The 21407-nt window shown below is 44.5% G+C and overlaps 1 protein-coding gene across 4 annotated transcripts in view; it reads right to left on the bottom strand.

Moving 5' to 3' along the window:
• Positions 1-21407, bottom strand: part of RUNDC3B (RUN domain containing 3B) — a 289933-nt gene that overhangs the window by 125399 nt on the left and 143127 nt on the right. The window lies entirely within an intron of this gene.

Genomic DNA, 21407 nt, shown 5'->3' with positions numbered 1-21407 from the left:
ACTTATCCTGTACTGATCCTGAGTTATATACTGTATTATACCCCAGAGCTGCACTCACTATTCTGCTGGTGGAGTCACTGTGTACATACATTACTTATCCTGTACTGACCCTGAGTTACATCCTGTAGATCTTTTTTTATTATAAAATTAAAAAACATAACAGCAACAAAACAAACCCGCCTCACGGCTCACAGAGACAATAACGAAATACAAATTGTTAATACTAAATACAAAAGTCCGGCTCTTGGTCAACGAAACTTGTCCTTAAATTATAACTAAACGGTCCTTCTGGTCAGGCTAACATACCGCACACACACTACACACCATCCAAACCATCACAACCTATAGAATCTGCAACTGAAGAAAACATGAAAAACGGGATACTAAACTAAGGGTTTGGGGGAGGAGACAAAATAAAGCTATATTTAACAACCTAACTCAAGGGATCCAGTCTGACCTAATCCAGACCTGCTTCGGTCCAAATTATAATAAGCTAAGAACAAACCAAAATAAACAGCACATAAATGAGGGGGAAAAAAAACACATAATAAATCTTATCAATATAACTGTTTTTTTTTTTTTTTTTGTTTTTTTTTTAACTTAAACCATCATTCTGTATAATTTTTTTTTTTTTTTTTAAATATATAAATGCACACAAAACTAAAATGAATTCAATTATCCCAACTATTCCTTAGCTAATTCCCCGCCACCACACACCCAGCACTCCACCCATACAGTGCAGCCTGGGGGCCACGCCTGCATCCCAAGTCCGTGCCCAATGTTTCTGTCCAGGACGGGCCAAGCTGCACCGCATTACACGCCTTGCCCGCCGCAGCCTGAGGGCCACGCCCGCACCAACAGTCCGTGCCCAGTGTTCATTGTCCGGGACGTGTCAAGCTACGGCTGAGGCATAAATCCCCCCTCCCCCCAATAAGCCCCCACCCAACCTATCTATAACCCCTAACCCTATATACAAAACAAAACATATCTTATATTACATACCTACAAACCAACACTACATATTAATACCCGCTTTTAGGGGTGGATAAGGGCATAGATGTCCTGCGCCCTAAAACCCATCCTCAGCAGAAGCTCAACCACTTTGCCCCTCGATGGGCATGCATCACTGCCTCTCCACTGAAGACGAGCCACGTTCCTACGGCCAATGTCCTGCCCGGTTGTCGGCAGGGACCATACGGTCTCCCCCCTTTGCTCTCGGAAGGCTCCAAGTCCATGTCTCTCTACCCAAAGAGACAAGTCCACAACTCTACCTCCTACAGTCATTGAGCTCTCCCCTCTCCTCAAAGCCTCCAGGAGACGCCGCTGTAAGACACCGTCCCCGGAGCCCGAAGACAAGGAGGACGCCTCTCCCCTCCCCCCAGCGGCGACACTGGCATAACTTCTGCCAGATGTTGTCGCCGCTGGAGGGCCAACTGGATCCTGTCCCACCCCCCGACCATCTACTGAAACTGTACCTGCTTGATCAGCAGGCAATGAACCTGGGGGTTTGGGGACATTTGGAGGTACAGAAACAACAGCAGCAGTAGCGGGGGTAACAGGGCTACTCACATTCACACCCTTCTCCTGACCAGGACCTGTCTTCTGTTTAGTTAATTTTTCCCCAGAGGGCAAGTCCCCAACCTCAGCAGCCGACAGAGGCTGCAAAACCGTATTCGCCCTGCGCAATTTAGATGTATTTTTTGTTGTTAAAGCTCCGCCCACACCAGCGACTCTGGGATCTGCAGCGGGACATACGGGATGGGTGGGAGGATTGGCCGACCCGACCACCACCCACTGCGGCCCCTCAGCCCCCGACAGGCACTTCAGGGACACAGGGGGGACAGCCAAGCCGCCATCTTTACTTATGCCACCTGGCGCTAAATCGCCTCCCCCTCCCACTGGGTTGCGACTAACAGCGTCAGTGCCTCCGGTCTGGCCACGACCCTTCATTTTAACCTTATCTGCCTCCTTAACTCCTCCAGTCCCACTACTGGCACAAGCGGGCTTGGAGTTTTGGGTCGCATTAACCCTCTCTTCCCTGGTCCCCTGCACCGGACTCACAACAGAGGCCGGGTCTAGGAGCCCAGGGCTAGCCCCCTGTCCTGACTTTGCAATCAGGCCAGGGTGCTTGGTTACGTAAACGAACCTCTCCTGGATGTAAGCTTGATTCTTCTTTTTCTTTGCCTTTTTTCCCCCCGCTGCTGTTTCCGGTGGTAGTTCATCCCCAAAGTGCATAGCCTGCATCCTTGCAGGGGACTCCTGCAGCATGATCTGCTGCAACAACAGCGCCCCCTGTCCGCTGCTGCTGCTCCCGTACTCACTGCCATCCGAGTCATCTGATGATGAGGGCAGGCCGATCTGCTCCGCAGGGATGCTGGTGCCCGTTCCTGGTTGCAGCGAGGACTGCTGCTCAGCAGAGCATGCCGCCCGCCCCTCCAAAGCTTCCGATTCTTCTGTGCTGCTGGGTTGGTATTTACACGCAGTTTTTCTGCTGCCAGGGCTCCTGGCTGCCATCTGGGAGAACCGCCTGTCATTTAGCAACTTTTCCCTGAAGGGACCGCTGGTCTCCAGGATCCTCTCCCTTTCCTCCTCATACATTTCAATAGCCTCCTCACAGATTTTAATTTTCTGGCTTATTGCGACCTTTTTACCACGGGAGGCTCGCTCCATGTCACAGCGGGCTGCTTGTAGCTCTCTGCGCTGTTTCACCAGCTCTTTCCCAGCCTCTTCATAATCCCGCATATGTGTGGCGATGCGGGATGCCAGCTCCTCCACAGACTCTCCCTTTTGGCGTTCGCCCCAACTGATAGGCTGTTTTTTAGCACTGACCTGTTTTTCTTTAGCTTGGGATCTTGTCCTCCTGGACTCTGTATCCACCCGGGGAGTCGGGGTGACATTGCTGCTGCCCCGACTAGCTCGCTTTCCCTCCTGGGATTCAACCCTCCCTCCCCCCGACCGAAGCCGGAGGGAGGAGGTCAGGGGCTCCATTGTTGCTGGAAGCCCCAGAAACAGCACGCCTTGCTGGGCCAAAACTCTGGAGCTGTGCCTTAGGCGACCACACCCTCTGGATCTCAGCAGAGCTCACAAACACACACCCTTCTCCAGAGATGCACTCACTATTCTGCTGGTGGAGTCACCGTGTACATACATTACTTATCCTGTACTGATCCTGAGTTATATACTGTATTATACCCCAGAGCTGCACTCACTATTCTGCTGGTGGAGTCACTGTGTACATACATTACTTATCCTGTACTGACCCTGAGTTACATCCTGTATTATACTCCAGAGCTGCACTAACTATTCTGCTGGTGGAGTCACTGTGTACATACATTACTTATCCTGTACTGCTCCCACGTTACATCCTGTATTATACTCCAGAGCTGCACTCACTATTCTGCTGGTGGAGTCACTGTGTACATACAATACTTATCCTGTACTGATCCTGAGTTACATCCTGTATTATACTGCAGAGCTGCACTCACTGTTCTGCTGGTGGAGTCACTGTGTACATACATTATTTACCGTGTACTGATCCTGAGTTACATCCTGTATTATACTCCAGAGCTGCACTCACTATTCTGCTGGTGGAGTCACTGTGTATATACATTATTTATCCTGTACTGATCCAGAGTTATTTTCCAGAGCTCCATTGACAATTCTACAGACTTCACAGCCAAAATCTGGCAGTTTTACTTCTGCACAGAGCTCTGCTTAGTGATTATCTTTCTGGGAAGTGATTTACGCCGGGTACTGTACAATCATCTGATGCAAGGAAATCGAACTGTTTCACTGTATTATAGTTTCTATTATGGATGTGTCTGCCAAGGAACGTGTCTGTTTCTAGTAAGGACTTTGCTAAATTATGAATGCAGCTCTGGAGTATAATATATACTGTAACTCAGCAGCAGTACAGGGCAAGTAATGCGTTTACGAAGCTACTCAGCATGTCACATAAAATAATTCTGCATGTAATAGTTGACAAATACGTTAAAGTTATCATGGCGCACATACAACCCAGCCTGGAAGAGTTAACTGAAGCAACTGAAGCAGCTCTGCTCCATCCATATAATCGGTGCTTTGGAAACAGCATTAAGTTGTTGCCTCTCTTAAATGGTTAGCAAATGGTTATTGATTTTCTGCATTGTTATATTTGGTCAATGCAATGGAGTTTTAATGATATACCTGTAGGGTACAATTTCCAACTGGAAGCTAAAACGAAGGCCAACCCAAGAACATTCAGTACAACGAGTCAGCGATGGAACATCCAGTACAATGAGTCAGTGATGGAACATCCAGTGCAATGAGTCAGCGATGGAACTAACAGAGAAGGGTGGCAGTCATTGCTGCTCATATGTATACAGCTTGTTTATATGCACTCTGGTACAAAGTGCCAAATTCCCTGTGCAAACAAGAGTTTATTTATAAGATGTAGGCTGACTGCTGCCTCCACTAGGGGGCGCTCACTGCATGCAGTTTCCTTACTGAATTTAAGTGGGATTTTCCAGGATTTAAAAAGAAAGTTTAAATGGTTTAAAATGAATACAAATTGAATACTTACCTGTCCCAGGGATGCCCCCCCCCCCCCACCCCACCATGGCCAGCGCTGCAGCCCCAGTGTCTGCTGCACAGAACCCTCAAGAAACGATGGATGGTCATGTACCATTCATTGTGCATGTTAGTTGTGTGCTTCTGGGACCTGTGGTTCTACAAGTTTCCATGAGCACAGCTTCACAGGTGATGGTTAACTGAGCCGCTGGGTGTGGAGTTCCTCCCATCAGCCAATCCCCATAGTTCTGCTGCATACATCTATCTATACACACACCAGTCCATCTGCAAGTGGAAGCTGATATCCCTTCACTCTAGGGTTTGGTTTTCCTGCATGCCTGTGTATGTATTATGTGTGTGAACAGTGTCTTGTCCAGTGTCTGTGCAGGTGGGTAGACATTAGGTGTGGATAGTCCTGTTCTGTGTGTGTTCTGTCTTGCATGCTAGCCCTAGTGTGGTGGTGTAAACTGTGTCCTGTCCTGACGGATTGTTTATCATCTCTAGGCTAGTTAGTCCCTTAGGTTCCAGCGCAGTGCGCCCTTATCGGGGCGATCGCCCTGCTTGCAAACAGGATTCTGATGGATGTTGTCTTGTTAGAGTAGGGGCCCGCAAGACAGCGAAGTAGGGACCCTTAAAGTGGCTTGCGGGCTAAAGTGACTTGGCCAATCCACGAACTAATACTTCATTCTCTTATAGCAATTCCATCTGTTATATGTGCAGGTATGCGAGGTGAGCATATGGGTAGTTTGTCAGTCCTTATGTTATGTCTGTCCATGAGTCCAGTTCCCAGTATACAGTTCACTGTCCTTTTGGTTTTCCAGCCAGCACATCCTGTTTGAACGCGTTACCACTCTGGTGTCCGTCCTGCGGGGAGATGCGCCCGGCAGCCGTAACAGTGCACATGACTGCTCAGCCACTCAGGGGTTTTTGATGAAAATGAATGAGAAATGTCTGTTTGCACTTACAGTGCATCGAGTCTACAATGAGGCAGATGTATTCTGGCACCTATGGTGCATGAGGCCGTGAGGTAGTCATGCCATGGACTTTCAAAAATATAGTACGGAGTACAAGAATGTAATACAGAGAATACATGAATGTAATACAGCGTATGCAATGAGGATGGAGTACTATTATGAAGATGTCTATATACGCAAGAGTTTGAAGTGCCTTGTCCCTAATATGTATATGTAGAGTGTGATGTCACAGCAGGCCACCTAGCGTTAAGTGAAAGTTCAAGAGAAGTTGGCATAGCAGAGCAGACCTGGGTGAGAGAGACGTCTACGATGTCAGGCGCTCCTGGTAAAAGGACACAGCCTCTATGCAGCAGGTTATGGTCAGGACTGTTGCTTTAAGAGGACCAATATAGTGTGTTGAGGTATATTATGTTATGCTACCTTTAAAATACCAGGACCCTCCTATGCAGCGTAACCAGTTAGTTAAGTTTTTTTTTAATTAAAAAAGTGCTGCCTCTGCCTCCTTCTGTCACCACTGTGCCATACACAAGACCACCACTGGCTTCACCTGGACTGGCTAGGGTTTTGTTGACTGAGACATTTATTTGTATGTTAGAAATATGGCAAAGTCAAAAAAGTAGTCCAAAAAGTTACTGGACCTTCCAACATGACAATGATTCCAAGCATACCCCAAAGTCCACAAGGCTTGTTTTCAGAAGAAGTTCTAAAAGGTTCTGGAGGCGCCATCACAGTCACCTGACTTGGACCTCATAGAAAATCTTTGTTGGGATACGAAGAAGGCAGACACAGCGCGCAAACCCAAGAACATTAGTGGACTGGAGATCATTGCCCATGAGAAATGGGCTAGGATTCCTCAGGACCGCTGTCAGAAGCTGCAGCAAGTAGTAACAACTAAAACTGCAGGAACGAAGAAATAAGGGCTTAGTCAGTCCAGCCTCACTTACGGATCTCCTATGGAGACTTAGACTGCAGCTTCTATATTCAGTGATATGTAGAATATACAGAAGATTGTTTTTCTCTGCAAACAGCTGAATGGGGGTTAAATACTTTTGATTCTAACTATATATTACTTGCAGCCCCCCCGACCCCGACCCCCATAGTGAATCCCGAGTTACATGGATCCGTATATTGTACCATCCTGGCTAGCAGCCTATTGTAACCATGAAAAGAAAATAAATAATCTGATGTTTTCAGAGATTCTAATTGAACTGAATGAAAGGGTAACGCTGACAGCAATTGTAGTCCGCTGATGAAATGTTTATCTTCTTTTTTAATTAGAGGAATCAAATTAGTTTGTTTTTATAACTTTCAGAGCTAAAAAGTTATTTTGACAGAAAATACATATTTCAGCATTTCTTGAAGCCACGGGAAATGTTTACTGTTTGCTAGGCACGATGCCATCCTCACAATGGGTTGTCTGCCTAGGTGAACATCTCTTTACACATCTTGACAGGCAGTTTCGCAAGGGAAGACATTGCCAGAAGGGAAATCCAGCAAAAATACCAAACATTATTTTCTTATATTAGTTTTTTACAAGATGATTCAACATTTGTGAGATCCACAAACCCATCGCAAATGAAACGTTTCCATACTTAAAGGGCTAGTCTGGGGGAAAAAATTATATTGGAACCTGCCCAGCGCTGCCATACTCCGCTTACCCAACCCCCTACAGCTTCCATTCCAATGGTGTCAGTTCCCTGCTGCAATCTTCTTCCAGTTGCAGTGATGATATCCTGCCACAGGATCATGTGACCGCGGCAGCCAATTAATGGCTGTAGGTAACTCAGCATCAGGTGATAATTGGTTGCAGAAGTCATATGTTCCTCTGACAGGTTGTCATTGCTGGAGCTGGAAGAAGATTTCAGCACAGCACCTTCGGAATGGGAGCTGCGGAAACTCGGGTGAGTTGAGAATGACTTATTTTGGTTTTTATACAGCACTGAGCAATTTCCATTACTTCGCCTTTAATGCTTAGATTTTCTGACTACTAACACAGTCCTTCTTATCCTGAAAGGAGTTGCTTTATAAAGACAACCCCTTGTCTTTATGCTTAGCTTGTGCTTTATTAGGGCATATGTCGAGGTTGGGGGTGCCCACATGGGACCTACTGACCTCTATGAGCCAAAGCAGATAGCCACTTAGTAAAAATAGCTCATGATCCGGTGGAGCTAGTCAATCCCTGTATTTGCTTTTGAAAGGTTGCAATAATCTGCAGAGTAGCTGCTCCTTCCAGACAGAAAAAGGCTGTGAGAGCATAAACCCATAGATAAGACAGGGGAGCACAGAGAGCACATTGCAGAGGAAACTGAGACCGCCTGCTGCTAGCGAAAGATTGCATTACAGAGCCATGGCTCAAGACCAAGGAAGACATCAAGGAGTGTGTTGGCTACAAACTGTAAGTGAGCCTGGCCTCAATAAAACCAATATTTGTGCACACACCGATAAGGTCGATACATTATCATACCTGCTATAGGAAAAAATTGGGTCACTAGCATTGTGTAAATTGCTGGTGCTTGAGTCCGAGTTGTGGACTGTGATTTTTAAAGAGAAGACAGTTTAGTTGGATATGGGAACCAGCCTTTCTAAAAGACTGAGTAGGGTATTGACCACAGAAAGTGAGTGTTAACCTTTTCATGGACCAACTGTGCATTACGTTGTGAGTTTTATATTTCTATTCCGCAGGACTGATCCAGTTATATCATTACTCATACTTTTTTGTTGGCGCTCCTATTATTTTTTGCCCAATACGAATTACTATTGTTTCTTGTTGTACATAAGGTATTGGTCCCAGGATTTACCTAGCCGTACAGCAGCTGGCGCAGGTGAATCCATGGTAAAAGCTTGCTTATTATTATAACATTACTCATTTTCATTGTTAGTAAATAAATATTGTTTTGTTTTATAACTCCTTCTGCTGCATCAAATCCTGAATCTGTGTCATGATACCACCACCAAATACAATGCAATAGCAGACATATCTCATGGACACGTGATGTGTTGCTTCTAAAGACAGCAGACATGTTTTTCTAATACTGAACAACTTTTACTAACAAAAGGATAATGTGAAGTCATTGCAAAACTGCAACAAATTCCCCCAAAATCCCATTGCCTATTAGGCTGACAAAGTGTAGCAAAAATGCAGGAAGTAGCTGTCTGATGGCCAACACTGTCAGCCCTATTAGCCCTAGTGGGACTCATATTTTATTATTTGCCCTTCCTTAATACTTTCTGGCACTGAATCATAGTGAAAAAAATCATCTACTATCCAATTTGGAAGCAAGTACTGTATTTTTAAGACCATAAGATGCACCCCAGGGTTAAAGAAAATAGTAAAAAATATGTTTGCTTCTCCAGGCGCGGTGAAGCACGTCTTGTGAGCCAAGGTCTGATTGGGGAGAGGCACTCCACATGGGTAACAACATCTCTTTCTAATGCTAAATCAAGAAGACCTCAAAGCCACAGCCTCCTCCTTCTCCAATGGTATTATATAAACATGTAGAGCTCAGTGCGGAGTGTAGGAGTGAGCGCTGCTCCTGATAAGAGTTCTAGTGATGAAATGTGCAGCTAGTTTAGAGATTTTCAGAAAACTGTGAGGCTGGCCCATTAAAGGGGTTGTCCCGCGAAACAAAGTGGGTCTATACACTTCTGTATGGCCATATTAATGCACTTTGTAATGTACATTGTGCATTAATTATGAGCCATACAGAAGTTATCAGAAGTTTTTCACTTACCTGCTCCGTTGCTGGCGTCCTCGTTTCCATGGAGCCGTCTAATTTTCAGCGTCTAATCGCCAGATTAGACGCGCTTGCGCAGTCCGGTCTTCTTCTTTTCTCAATGGGGCTCCGTGTAGCTCCGCCCCGTCACGTGCCGATTCCAGCCAATCAGGAGGCTGGAATCGGCAATGGACCGCACAGAAGCCCTGCGGTCCACCGAGGGAGAAGATCCCGGCGGCCATCTTCAGCAGGTAAGTAAGAAGTCACCGGAGCGCGGGGATTCAGGTAAGCGCTGTCCGGTGTTCTTGTTTAACCCCTGCATCGGGGTTGTCTCGCGCCGAACGGGGGGGCTGTTGAAAAAAAGCAAAAAACGTTTCGGCGCGGGACAACCCCTTTAAGGAAACAGTCAGGGGGTCGGACTTCCAGACCATAAAATGCAAATTTTGTAAAAAGGTGCATCTTATAGTCTGAAATATGGTAACTGTTCCCCATTGTAACTCTTCAATGATATTTAAGGGTCTTACATCCACCAACACCTTCTTCCTAGACTGTATTTGGTTGTTACAATCATGGCCCTTTCAAAAATTTGCTCTGAGACTGCAATTTTCTAGCGAGGTCCCTTACAGTCACTGTTTATATGGCTACTGCATATACCGTGTTTCCCCAAAAATAAGGCACCCCCTGAAATTTGCAAAAGTCCCAAATATAAGGCACCCCCCCCCCCGATAGTAAGGCATAGTAAAGTGAGCAGGCAAGTCAAGAGGCCCGTCCCCTGCTGCCATCCCCGTTGTCTCCTACCTCCAGATGTATAGGTAGATCTGCAGACAGTCTGCTGTTATCCTGTCCCTGCTGTGCTGTATGAGTGTGCTGTTGTGAGCTCCCCTTGCTGGCTGGAAAAGTCCATACTGTACGTTCTGTTCCTGCTGTACATGTCTGCTGTGATGAGCTCCCCCTGGTGGCCGGAAGCTGCAATACCATCCCTGCTTACAAGTGGTACAGGAACTTCTGTCTGCAGACAGGTACGTTACTTTACAGCCCTTATTTTTTTATGGCTCTGTGTGTGAGTCAGGCAACCTGTGTGTGATTCTTAAGGCTGGGTTCTCGCAGAGCGTATTTCCAGCGGAAATCTCGCAGTTTGGCCACAGCGATAAACAGCGAGATTTCCGCCGGGAAAGTGCTGCTTCAAAACCCACGGCACTCAGCCGCTTGTTTTGAAGCAACCTGGCTGCATGCTTTTCCGTTTCTGTGGCCGGTGAATCTGCACCACAACACCGGCTTCTCCCAGCATTGCCGTGACAGATTTGCTGTCCCATGTGGACGAGATTTCTGAGAAATTTCGTCCACAAAGCTGGCCAATTAAGGGATTAGCGGCCACAGACAGATTTGCCGCTGCGAAATAAGACACCCCCTGAAAATAAGAGGTAACGCATATTTGGGAGCAAAAATTAATATAAGACGCGTCTTATTTTCGGGGAAACAGGGTACTACTCACTTCTAAGTCCTCCATATCTCAGGAAATTTGGGGTTGGCTTATGACTATTTCATGATCTTATCCAGATGAGAAAAGGTGACAAGTAAGGCACATAATTCACGTAGTTCTCTTTTACAGTCTGAGGGAGTAGCTGTTGTCTTGTTAACTCCCACTGACTTCAATGGAGAGAACCATGCATGTGATCAGCCACATCTCCCCAGTGTGGCTGTAGGGGGTCAGTTGGGATGCTTATAGATCGACCTTTGATGTAGTAAGGTATGACTGCTTTTCACTGTCCAAGTGTTGTGAATTGTAGCTACAAGCTGCAACACAGATTTAGAATAGGATTGTCAGGTTATGCTCCTGGGACCTGTAGTTCTATGGGTTTCCATCAGCACACCTTCATAGATGGGGGATGTTTGAACTGGCTGGGTGTGGAGTTCTCCAGCCAGCCAATTACCACCGGTCTGCTGCACATAAATACCAGCCCCTCTGGTTTGAGGGTGCTGGTTTCCTCATTTCCCTCATGTTTGCATTTATGCATGTTATTCGGTAGGTATGAACAGTGATGTGTTCTGGGTGTCTGTGAAGGTGGGCGGACATGTGGTGTGAACAGTCCTGTTCCGTGTGTGATGCATTTCCTTGTGTGTTGTTGTAAACGGTGTCTTGTTCTGCTTGGATTGTTTTCCATCTAGGGCGAGCCAGGTCCTTAGGTTCCAGTGTGGGGCCGTCCCTATTTGGACGATCACCCTGCTTGCAGGCAGTATTCATGGGGTAGTAGTCTTGTTAGAGTAGGGACAACGAGATCCCTTGTTGTGGGCTCATGGGATTAAGTATATTGGCCAAAATATGAACCAATACCTCATACTTACTGTAGTAATTCCATTTCTTTATGCGTGCAGATATGTTAAGTAAATGTTTTGGGTTTTTGTCAGTCGTTGTGACGTGTCTGCTTGTGAGTCCCATTCACAGTTTACTTTCTTTTGGTGTTTAGCGTGTGTGGAGTTGCGTCGGCATCTCATGGTTACGGATCCAGTGCGTCCCGATTTGGACGTGACAATGATGCAAAAGAAGGACTGCCACAAGTATGCAATATTCATTTCAGAAGAGAGGACTGCAAGTAGATAATATTACTGCATATTAACAAGTAAACCGTTACATTGTACCTTAGATTTACCCGTCGCAGATAATTAAATCCTAGAGTTATTATTATAACTCTGTGCACAATGCAGAATAAGACTGTCAGAACGTCATTAATAATACAATAAGAAAATGAAGTTGAACAGAAATATAAATTACATAATGTAATACACAGTTCATCTTGATAAGGGTTAACTATGCTATTGTCCATGCGGTCTATTTTAAACACAGCGTTTGAATTCCAGTCACCGGGCTTCTATAAGGGCTCACACTCCTCTATCAATACCTCAGTCTGTAACCAAGAACAACCCAAGACTTTTAGTGTAATGCTCTCCCACACAACAGGTCTGTTGGTTGCTATGTCCTTACGGTGTGCACACCTAGTCTTGGAACTAAGGTCGGCCTCACTTACAGTTATGTTGTACAAGAATCATCGCTACTACCAACCCAGGTGATCTGAGGTCAGAAGTGCAACTCCAGCATATTATCTTTGCTTGGCCACTTCCTCTACTCAGGCTCCAGGTAGCAGGCAGTTTCAACAGTCCAGAGTCTGCTGTTCTCTCCAATCATTGTCTCTCATAGTCTCTGCTGCTCGCTGCAGTCTCCAGTGACTCTCTGGCAGCCCCTCTCTCCCAACATCACACACTGCTCTATCCCTGTGATGCAGCAGAAGTTGTATGATTATATTACAGCCTCAGCCAATCAACTAGTGTCTGATGAGCATGCTCAATTCTATGTTGTGAAAATTTTGCACAAATTTTGGCACATGTGATGATTTGGTACATTTTTGGATGCTTCTCACAGTCCATCACCATAGCAGCTTTTTAACCCTTTATGGTAGCCTTTTACATGAGTGTAGGTATCGGGGGAGGAATGTCAAGCAATCAGTTTAAGGGCTCTCACCCACTGATGATAAGATTTCCCTACAATGCAAGGATGAGTGAAAATGCATGATAATGAAACCAATGATTTTCAATGGTTTCATTCTCATTAGCGATGTCTTCACTCTAGCCTCACAGTGCAAAGCAAAATCTGCAATATCTACCTTTGTTTTCAATGGGGCCGGCAGCAGCAGCACTGGCCCCGTTGAAATCCATAGGACAAGATCGCGACGCAGGTTAGGAATCCCTCATTGAGAGCAGAGAGAGGGGGCGGAGCTACAGAGGATCTCTGACATATCTCCCCATATTTGGAGATATAGGGGGCAAGGCTGGTGTGTTTTCCCGAGAGCGGGGCGGGGCTAGATGGGTTATCATATTGATCCCTCTCTAGCCAAGTGAGGGGGCGGAGCTAGCGTTAAATTTCACCTTGAAAGCAATGGGCGATATTGCAGATTTTTCTCTATGCTGTAAGGCCTGAGTGAAGACTTCGCAAATGAGAATAAAACCATTGAAAATCATTAGTCTCATTATCATGTGTTTTCACTCACTCTCACATTGCAGGGAAGTCTTATCGCCAATGAGAGCGCTTAAGTGCCTTAAAGGTAGTTCTAAAAAGAGTTAAATTAGTGGGTGCTAGACTTGGCATCCAACTGAAAAGGAAGGGCACATTTTGAGTTGCTGTTTGTCATTCAACTGCTCTGAGCCAATCAGCGAATTTTCTCAGCCATACTGATTGGCTGAGAGCAGCTGATGGATATGTCCCTCCTTATAATGCTCTTTTCAGTTGGAGCCAAGACACAGTCGCCAGCTACCAAACGTCGGGTTCTGGGAACTATATAGTATAAGCTCTAGGCACTCACTTTTTAACCCTTTATTCTTATAGAATGACTTGTTTTTGGTCTGTGGTGTCACAAGTATATCCGATGGCATTAAAAGCTGTATGCGCCATTGACACAATGTTATATAATTGGATCAAATTATGATGGCCAGTGAAAAATCAGGCTGGTTGGCCGATAATGGAATATATTGCTATATGAAACATATGACATATTCAATTAGTAAATGATGTTAGCGTGAAGCCGGTCTCACTAGAGGGCAGGATTAGAGCTGCTTGATTCTTAGGGATAAAAGCAATCATTTTAAAGAGGCCAATAAGACGCGTGTAGAACAGATGGGGCTGCCAGCTTCACTCGCTGTAAAATGCTTCTGTGTAGTCCTCTGAATATATGGAATTACATTTACTTTCCAGTGACTAATACATTGATGTCATCAAACATGACGGCTACTGAAGATTAGACTTGAAAGGCAATCTCTGGGGTCGGCGCTATTTTAATCGATGCCTCCGATTTGCATCAATCAAAAGAAGAAACATCTAAAATACATGAAAGAGAACATTTGCAAAGAGTCAAAATTAGTATGTTCTGAAAATGCATGAAGGTCAGGAAGGATGAACAGAGTTGAAAACTTCTTGTGGAGGAATCAACTCAAAGATGGAATATCACTGGGACATGATATTTCTTAAAGGGCTTGTCGAGTTGTAAACTATTGATGACCTATGCTTAGGATGGGCCATCAGTAGTAGATAAGTGGATGTCTACCACCTGGTATCTCTGCTGATCAGCTGTTCACCAGGCCAGTGCGCTTATGCACTGAGCCAATTCCTACAGGAAGCAGACAGCTCCGTTCCCACTGCAGTGGCCATGCTTGCTATTACAGATCAAGGTTCCACTGAAGTGAAAGGAAACTTTGCATGTAATACCAAGGCAGGGCTCTATCCTAATGCTGATTCTCCAGGCCCTCCGCAAAAGTTTGCAAAAGCAGCACAAGTCTCTTTGTTACGTACAGTCTTACTGGTTCAGGTGCTGCTCAGTGCGAGGGCCAACTCTTCTCCCTCTCTCTGGCGATACTATACCGAGAGACCAGAATCTGGATCAGCAAGACTATAAGTGACAAACAGACTTATGCTGTTTGTGCAGACTTTCAGAGAATAGTAGGGGACAGACACAAAGTGACAATATAAGTTTCAGGGTCTACAGAGGAGTAACTTTAAATTTCAGGGGCCACAGAAAAGGCCCTATAAGTTTCAAGGGCCACAAAGTGGGCACTATAAGTTTTTGGGACTGCAGAGAGGCGCTATAAAAGAGGCCACAGAGGAGACGCTACAAATTTTAGAAGGCAAAAAAGGGACACCGAGTTTCAGGGGCTACAGAGGGGGTATTATTGATTTTTGGGGCTACAAAGGGCGGACTCTTACTTTATGGGGGCACTGGTACTATGGGGAGGGAATTGAAAGAGGCATTGAGAGTAGTGGAAGGATGGGGAGAGTATAAACAGATTACAAAAAAATCATAAAATTACAAATTGTAGGTACTGTGTGACACCATGTCTATGCATAGACGTGTTTTGAAAGACACTTCTTTATTGCCGCAGACATGCAGAAGCATGAGCAACAGACCTTGGGGATTGGATGGCTGAAGCAAGCCCCACCCAGCCAGCCAATGCCCCAGGTCCTGTACCCCTGTGTGTTAGGTGCCTGTATCTCCGGAGGCCCCTCTTTAAGGGAGAGGTACTGTTAGGGTTCACTGCTGAGATATGTTGTACATGGGTTTTCAGCAGCATAGCTCAGTTTGAATAGTGTCATGCTACTACATGTCTGTGCATCTGGCTGGATATGAGATGTCTCTGCAGCATTCAGGATGTTCAGTGTGAACAGTGCCATGCTCCTGCGTATCTGTGTAGCTCTCGGTACGTGTAGTGTGAACTGTGTCCTGCGGTGGGTCCTTTATCATCTATCAACGAGGTAGGTCCCTAGGTTGCAGCGCTTGTATTGCAGGCAGGTTTCCTGGGGTTAGTTGTCTCGTTAGTGTAGGCACCCGCGAGACAACGAGGACCCGTGAAGTGGGCTCGCGGGCTTAAGTATCTTGGCCAAAATACAAACTAAAACCTCATACTGTATCTATTCCATCTGTTTATATATGTGGATATGCTTGGTGCGTGTTTTGAGCGTTTATTAGCTGTTGGTTTTTGTCTGTTTGCGAGTATGAAGTCTGTTTCACAGTTCTGCTGTTCGGTCCAGTTTCCCCAGTTCGTGAGTGTGAATGACGTAATGTTTATGTCTGCTTCTCAGTCATTTTTATGAGTTTCAGTTCGCAGTTCTGCAGTTCACGTGCCGGTAAGACCCTGCAGAGTGTTTATGTCCCAGAATGACGTTACAGAATGCACATGTGTCCGTTGGGAGGAATGAACAGAATGTGTATGTTTCGGGGGGAATTGTGCGTGTCGTTTGGGCCCCTCCTCTGGGTGTGTGGGGTGTCTGCCCATGAATCCAGTTCGCAGTTTTCTGTGTTCGGTCTGAGTTCACTTTAGATAACTGTAAATAAAGAACGATATAGAAAGAAGACCATTTTCGTTTTTTCCTCCCCCCTTTTTAAAACTCGTAATTCCTTTATTTATCCATCACTGTAGCTGTATGAGGGCTTGTTTTTTGCGGGACGAGTAGTATTTTTAATGGTACTATTTAGTGTACCATATAATGTACTGAAAAACTTTAAAAAAAATTCTAAGTGGTGAAAAATGAAATTCTGCCATCTTTCGGTGCGTCTTGTTTCCACAACACACAAACTGCAACAAAAAGTATATGATAAATTTATTCTATGGGTCAATCTCAGTGGCAGAAAAAGTCCTTACTATATCTCATATCTATCCATCTATCTATCTATCTATCTATCTATCTATCTATCTATCCATCTATCCATCTATCTATCTATCTATCCATCTATCTATCTATCTATCTCATATCTATCCATCTCATATCTATCTATCTATCTATCTATCTATCTAATATCTATCTATATCTATCTATCTTCTATCTATCTATCTATCTATCTATCTATCTATCTATCTATCTATCTATCTATCTCATATCTATCCATCTCATATCTATCCATCTCATATCTATCTATCTATCTATCTATCTATCTAATATCTATCTCTTATCTATATCTATCTATCTTCTATCCATCTATCTATCTATCCATCTATCTATCTATCTCATATCTATCCATCTCATATCTATCTATCTATCTATCTATCTAATATCTATCTCTTATCTATCTATCTATCTATCTATCTATCTATCTATCTATCTCATATCTATCTATCTCATATCTATCCATCACATATCTATCTATCTATCTATCTCATATCTATCTATCTATCTATCCATCTCATATCTATCTATCCATCTCATATCTATCTCATATTTATCCATCTATCTCATATCTATCCATTGTGAGAGGACAGCTCGGTAGAGTGCGAGTGGGCGGCAGTCAAAGGCGGAAAGCAGTGGATAAAGTCCAAGTGCGGGCGTGACCTGCGTTTATTTCAGTCCAGAATAGTTAACACAAATTCAGCCTTAGCTTCAGGCACAGAAATAACAGTCCAGCAATAACAATAGGCAGTCCCTGCCTGACCAGGTCACGCTCCACAGGTGTACCACAGAGCAGGGTTTCCAGCTCTAGCTACCACAGGCTGCCAGGGTCCAGCAGCCATCTTATTTCCCCCCTGTGTCAGTGCACACTGCTATTTATATGCACACCTCCTGTTAGCTCAGCCTCAGCACCTGTGCTGATTGACCTCGCCCATAACCTGGAGTGGAGGAAGTGGAATGGACGGCCCCACTACCAACCTGACATCCATTCCAAGAAAACCCGGCCCAGATACTTTTAAAGAAAAGACCTCCAGCAACTACTTGCTAGAGATTACATTGCACTCCTGGATTTTCATGTCTCAAACAGCGGGACATGCACTTCCTCCAGCCCTACTAGGCATAATAGCAGAACCTAGGGGCGATGTAGCGACCATCCACTATCACGCCCCTCAGTACCTCACACCATCTATCTCCTATCTATCCCATATCTATCTATCTATCTATCTCCTATCTATCTATCTATCTATCTATCTATCTATCTATCTATCTATCTATCTATCCCATATCTATCTATCTATCTATCTATCTATCTATCTATCTATCTATCCCATATCTATCTATCTATCTATCTATCTCATATCTATCTATCATCTATCTATCTATCTATCTATCTATCTATCTATCTATCTATCTATCTATCTATCTATCTATCTCCTATCTATCTATCTCATATCTATCTCATATCTATCAATCTATCTCATATCTATCTATCTATCTATCTCATATCTATCTGTCTATCAATCTATCTCATATCTATCTATTTATCTCATATCTATCTATCTATCTCATATCTATCTATCTATATATCTATCTATCTATCTATCTCATATCTATCTCCTATCTATCTATCTAGCTATCTATCTCATATCTATCTCCTATCTATCTATCTATCTATCTATCTCATATCTATCTATCTATCTATCTATCTATCTATCTATCTATCTATCTATCTATCTCCTATCTATCTATCTATCTATCTATCTATCTATCTATCTCATATCTATCTATCTCCTATCTATCTATCTATCTCATATCTTTCTATCTCCTATCTATCTATCTATCTACTATCTATCTATTTATCTATCTATCTCATATCCATTTATCTATCTATACATCTATCTATCTACCTCATATCTATCTACCTCATACCTATCTCTCTATCTCATATCTTTCTATCTATCTATCTATCTATCTATCTATCTATCTCATACCTATCAATCTCATATCTACATATCTATTTATCTATCTATTTATCTATCTATCTATCTATCTCATATCTATCCATCTCATATCTATCTATCTATCTATCTATCTAATATCTATCTCCTATCTATCCCATCTCTCTCTCTCTATCTATCTATCTATCTATCTATCCCCTTTACAGAAAAGACATTAAAATATTAAAGGGGTTGTCCCGCGCCGAAACGTTTTGTTTTTTTTTCCACCCCCCCCCCCCCCCCGTTCGGCGCGAGACAACCCCGATGCAGGGACCTAAAGAAAGCTTACCGGAGCGCTTACCTGAATCCCCGCGCTCCGGTGACTTCTATACTTACCGGTGAAGATGGCCGCCGGGATCCTCTTCCTCCGTGGACCGCAGCTCTTCTGTGCGGTCCATTGCCGATTCCAGCCTCCTGATTGGCTGGAATCGGCACGTGACGGGGCGGAGCTACACGGAGCCGGCATCCTGCACGAGAGGCTCCATTGAAGAAAGCAGAAGACCCGGACTGCGCAAGCGCGGCTAATTTGGCCATCAGAGGCCGAAAATTAGTCCGAAACCATGGAGACGAGGACGCCAGCAACAGAGCAGGTAAGTATAAAACTTTTTATAACTTCTGTATGGCTCATAATTAATGCACAATGTACATTACAAAGTGCATTAATATGGCTATACAGAAGTGTATAACCCCACTTGCTGCCGCGGGACAACCCCTTTAAGCTTTATTAAATAACTGAAAAAACATTCACACATCAGCCACAGTAACGGATAATGTGTGATTAATCCTAAACTGGGCTAGAACAAATATGCAGCAGAGGAACTCTTCAATTCTCAACCGTAGCTGTCACACATGACAGCTGCGGTAGAGAATCCTGCTGCCGGAATCCCTGACAATGGCTTTTCAGGGAAGGGCTTTATAAGAGTTTTTGTTGGCAATTCAACGAAGGCCAGTGCAAATTTGGGCTAGGTTGCAGGTTTAAGCATGTCTGCTCCCACTGTAATGCAGGGTCACATGGAGCAGCCAAATGCTTCAAGAAAGGAAATGAAAAGCATCCCATTGTTTTTGGAAAAAGGGATGTCACTAGTGAAGCTGGTCTAGATCGTGCCATTCCTAAATAGGTACCAAGATGGGGCAGAATGTTAAAACCCTCTTTAAAACCCCTTAACAATAACTCAGCCTTTTCCCTCTGAGCATAGGGTTCCTTTTTTTACAAAAAATTTGAAGTGTCCGAATGTAATAACCAAAAGGTTCACCAAGGAGGTTCATTTTGGACGCATGGCAAGACAATTTAATGAACCTCCTTTGTGGGATTTTATAGTGTCGCCGCTGGGAGAAGTTCCAAAGAAGAAACCAAATAAGTTTTGGTTAATCCGTCATTTATCCTACCTAAAAGGGGCATCTGTAAACGATGGTATAGATCCTCAGGTGTGTTCAGTGGTGCATACTTTGTTTATGCTGCGGAGCGATGGGTGAGGAAATATAGAAAAGGGGCGTTGTTGGCAAAGTCAGATATTGAATTGGCTTTTCGCCTATTGCCAGTGGCTCCTGAGAATATTCGGTTACTTAAGTGTTATTGGGACAGGAATTATTTTGCGGATCGATGCGTTCAGTTCCTTTTTGGAATGGGTAGTGAGGGATACCGTGGAAGTACAGTCAGTCTTTTACTACCTTGATGACTTTTTGTGTGTAGGGCCTAGGGGGTCGCCAACATGCGTGACCCTGTTAAGAACACTGCAGTGGGTCACTCGGCAATTTGGGGTGCCATTGGCCCCTGATAAAATGGATGGACCCACGACTGGTTTGAGAATTACCATTGACACAGTGGAAATAGTATGTCGTTTGCTGGAAAAAAAATTACAGGATTTGAAGGAGGAGGTAGCCAGGGCCCGTGAGTTAAATAAGATCACACTGCAGGGGCTGCGGTCATTATTGGGTAAGCTTAATTTTTCTTGCCAAATAATGTAGATGGGGCGTGTATTTTGTAGGAGACTGGCATCAGGTACGGACGGGGTGCGTGCGCTGCACCATTTTATCCCACTGGGAAAAGGACACAAAGGTGATTTGGTGGTGTATTCGTCCTTTTTGGAGAGGTATAATGGAAGGTCTGTAATGATTGACAAGGTGAGCGAGAACATAAATTGGGAGTTGTTTATGGACGCGGCACGGAGTGCAGGTTTCGGCGTTTATTTCTAAGGGCGATGGTGCGTGGCGGGAGGTATGGAAGGAGGCGGGTTTAGTGCGCAACTTGATACTATTTGAATTTTTTCCAATAGTCATGGCTATTGCGCTTTGGGGTACTCATTTTCAAAACAAGAAGGTGAGGTTCCACTGTGACAACATGGGGGTAGTTCAGGTCATTAATACATTGATGGCTTCCTCTTCCCCCGTGGTGAATTTGTTGCACCACCTGGTCTTGGAGGCATTGGCATTAAATATGTGGTTAGTGGTAGTGCACATTCCAGGGGGCGAGAATTCAATTGCGGATGCTCTCTCTCAATTTCAGTAGGAGTGGTTCAGGATATTGGCCTCGGGAGCAGAAGGAGAAGGGAAGACTTGCCTGTCTTGGCTTTGGAAAGTGGTAAGCAATCAGTGGGGCACCTGATTGAGGGTTCACTGGCTCAGGATACTAGGGCTGCATACGGTACGGCATGGCGGGAGTGCAAGGAATGGTTGTTGTATTGTGGGGTCACTAGTTTAGAGGAACCGAGTGAGGGCATTATTGAGTTGGTTAGAAGAAGTGTCCGTGAAGAAGTTGTCAGTGGCACAGGTGAACCGTTTCATGGCAGGGGTGGCTTTTGGGTGCAAGTTACGGGGTGTTGGGGATGTTACTAAGCATTTTTTGGTTAGACAAGTGTTGAAAGGTTTTAGAAAAGGAAAAGGGAGAGTGGATACACGTAGGCCGATATTGTTTAGCTTATTTGAGAAAATAGGGGTGGCTTTGGAAACAGTTTGTGAGGATACCTTTGAGAGAATG

The sequence above is a fragment of the Eleutherodactylus coqui genome, chromosome 12, assembly GCF_035609145.1.
Source record: "Eleutherodactylus coqui strain aEleCoq1 chromosome 12, aEleCoq1.hap1, whole genome shotgun sequence".
Lineage (NCBI taxonomy): Eukaryota > Metazoa > Chordata > Amphibia > Anura > Eleutherodactylidae > Eleutherodactylus > Eleutherodactylus coqui.
Note: the sequence above shows the minus strand (reverse complement) of the source record. Positions and strands in the feature narration are given on the sequence as shown.